Genomic DNA, 4,003 nt, shown 5'->3' on the forward strand with positions numbered 1-4,003 from the left:
TACTTCCTCCAGGCAGCTGAAACATCAGAGGCAACGCACGACTACGCGGCCCTCATGCAGGTCCGCCTCTGCAGGTCCGCCGCCCCCTCAACACCCGCATGCAGGTCCGCCGCCGCCCCCTCAACACCCGCGCCCTCTGCTGATTTTTTCTAAACCCTAAAAAACTTTAACCTCTTAATCAATGGTTCATTTCTCTCCAATCGTCTAACATTAGATCTAACGGCTACGATTACGACACGAAGACATTTTGGGAGGTTGATTTCAGAGGGGAACGCCTTACGGCGTAAAAATAATTAATAATAGATAGAAACTATAAAAATATTTTATTTAGAAGTATAGTTATTGTTGAGATTTTTTGGAAAAATCATATTGAGAATAAAAGGTCCAAGTGACTTAAATTTAGGTTCATCATCAAGATGAGGGAAAAGGTTAATTGATAGAAATTTATAGATCACAGAGATGAAATGGTAAATTCCAATAGTTAAATAAAACATATTGACCATGTGATCTATATATTTCTGATAGTTAATCTTTCCCCTTGTCCTGGTTTTGATGATGAACCTAGATTTAGGTTCAAAAAGCGTCGACCCTTTGTTTTCATTGTGATTTTTCCGAAAATCTGAACAATATATCATGAATCACAAAAGCATAAAGTCTGAAAGTATAATTATTGATAATCAAAATTAAAATATATATTAGAAAAATACAAAATTATTGATAATGAATATGATATATTCTCAAAGTATTAATTAGAAATTAATTAAATAGTTGGTGAGTATCAATACATAATAAGTATCAAAGCACTTCATCTTACCTATCAAATTGTCAAAAAAAAAAGAAGATAAAAATTAACTACATTACAACTTTATTTAAAAATATTATTATTTAAGTAAAGTCTTTCGATAGAAATCACATAAGATAAATTTTTGGCCGACTTTTCCCAAAGATCTGAACAATATATCATGAATCACAGAAGCATAAAGTCTGAAAGTATAATTATTGATAATCAAAATTGAAATATATATTAGAAAAATACAAAATTATTGATGATGAATATGATATATTCTCAAAGTATTAATTAGAAATTAATTAAATTAGTACAACCATATAAATTAAATAATTGGTGAATATCAATACATAATAAGTATCAAAGCATTTCATCTTACCTCTCAAATTGTCAAAAAAAAAACAAAGAACATAAAAATTAACTACATTACAACTTTATTTAAAAATATTATTATATAAGTAAAGTCTTTGGGTAGAAATCACATAAGAGAAATTTTTGGCTGGCGCTTTTAGAACCAAGTGTGGTTCATCATGAGGACCCACACTTGTTGGTTCGAAACGCGTCAGCCAAAAATTTCTCTTTATGTGATTTCTACCGAAAGACTTTACTTAATTCATTATGAATCACAGAAGCTTGAATACAAAAATATTATTATTATTTTTGATGATAAAATGAAATAATATGATTTAAATATATACAATTTTAAAAAACATGTAACAAGATTCTTAACCATCAGCGTTCACCCCCACTTTATCATTGAGATTCTTAATCTATAAATAGGTTTTGTCACAAACCAATACTATGGCTCACCAATACCACATGCCCCAAAAAAACATAACTCATTTCATATGACATTCTTTTAATTAATGAATTTAATTAAAAGAGAAAAATGTATAACTTTGAAAAGAAATTTCAACGTTTCATCCACTTTATCATTGAGATTCTTAATCTATAAATAGGTTTTGTCACAAACCAATACTACGGCTCACCAATACCACATGCCCCAAAAAATATAACTCATTTCATATGACACTTGTTTATATGACATTCTTTTAATTAATGAATTTAATTAAAAGGGAAAAAATGTATAACTTTGAAAAGAAATTTCAACGTTTCATTTTTTTATACTACTAATAATATTTGCAAATATTTAATGGAGATTAAATTCCTACCATTCACTTAAATTAAATTAAAATTATAAATATTCTATTCCAAAACAAACACTCTCATCTTTTTTTGTTTGCTAAGTTTTGTGAGTTTTGAGTGCACGCTTAACCTTTGGCTTGAGAAATCCTGACTCATGGGCATCTAAGACATAAAAATCACTTGGAGATGGATATTGTTGACATATGAATGCAAATTATTGAGTTCACAATATCACATCAATGGGGAGCCTTAGGTAAGTTGTTATCTAGTGGTATAGAGATCATTCTTTTTGGTGGTATAGAGATTGTTCAATTTGAATTGGCTTCAAATTGTGTAGTATCAATCATCCTAAAAACTAGTTTTTTCTTATGGTGCATGCTCGAAAATAATATCCCTATTGGTGATAATCTAAAGAAGAGATGCATTGTTGGGCTTAGTTCGTGTACAATTTGTAAAAGTGTGGAAAAGACAGTGGACCATTTGTTCCTTGTGTGTTCCATTTCCATTGTTATGTGGAATATTATGCATCACTCCTTGACTTTAAATTCTATGTGACATGGTCCTTCATGCAAAGAAGCCTAGAAATCATGGTGGGAATATGTTGCCTCATAAAACCCAGAAATATCCCACCCACTATCTGTTGGGGAATCTGGATTGCAATGAATAATGACATATTCCAAGCAAAGTCACAAACTATTGAAAGGGTGGCAACTTAAATCCCATGTACTTATGATTTAATTCTTGAAGTTATATCAGCTCACAAACCCATAAATAATACTAATGAAGAAGTGGATCACTCCTGCCATGATCCAGGTTCGGGTGTGACGAAGGACCCTTCCAAGACCTTTTACTTTTGTGATGTGTTAAATTGCATTCTTAAAAGAACATTAATGAATACATGTGCATGTTGTAAAGAAGAGGAACATGACAATCATCAGCACATGAAAACATAAGTCGTTGATAACGGAGTTCGTCCAAGAGGGACTACGTCTCCGGGCTCCGGTGTCAAGATGGTGTAGGTCGCTGCATTAAGTGCTGTCAATAGTGATGATGTACATAGAGATGATGTCGCTATCATACAAGGATAATTCCCTCACGTAGGAGAGGCTCCAAGAGATGTTCCACTACACGAACTCTCTGTCAAAAGACTCCTCTCAGTATGACACAAAACTCATGTATGATGATTACCTCGCTAACATGGCATAAAAGGATCTCAAAGAAAACATGCATGACAGCAAAATGAGTATCCCATGAACATACAACCAAGGGATCTCAGAACATAACATGACGAATCATGACAACAAGTACATCACATAGATGATTATGCATCACATCAAGCTGGGATCATGAAAACGAGTAAGAAACAAGATCCCACATCAAACATCAAGCAAGGACCTGTGCAGCACAATGCATAAAGAAGAAGTACATGAACTGAGCATATACTTCACAACCAAGGGCCATATGAAGAAGTGGATGTCAAACTGCTGAAGTTGCTCAGACCATTGATCTCACGGCATCAATCAGATGGAAATGGTTGCTCGCACATGAATGCTAACACCTGCATTCCACTTAGAAAAGTGGCTGAAGAATAGAATGAGAAAATGAAAAATCTGAATGCACCATCAGATTTGTGACGTCGAATGGTGTAAAATTGACTATCCAATTTCTGAATTTTGAGAAGTTGAGAATCTGGGGCTCAAAGAATATTTTAGATTCCCCCTAGATTCCTCAAAGATTCTTCTCCATGGGTGGACTATAAATCTGCAACTCAAAGGGCGAGTTTGACCTCGCCATTGCGATCCCTGTGGAAAACCATGAAAAATGATTGTAAACTTGACTATGTTCCGACAAAAATAATTTTTATCTCCTCAGAGAATCTTTGGGCATCAAAGAATACTCTGCCTCTTCTGTCTCAAAATCCGTGCCCACTCCTAGTTCCTCCTCATTGGCGCACTAGGAAAATGGATGGGTTTATATAAAATTTGGTGGGCGGAGTTTGCAAATAAGTCCACTTGGGTGGATTGGTATACACTCTTAATAGCAAGGAGGAGGTTGGGTGGTCAAACCCCG

The sequence above is a fragment of the Pinus tabuliformis genome, chromosome 2_2 (assembly GCF_031772625.1).
Source record: "Pinus tabuliformis cultivar Carrire ecotype Pingquan chromosome 2_2, CPIR1, whole genome shotgun sequence".
Classification (NCBI taxonomy): Eukaryota; Viridiplantae; Streptophyta; class Pinopsida; order Pinales; family Pinaceae; genus Pinus; species Pinus tabuliformis.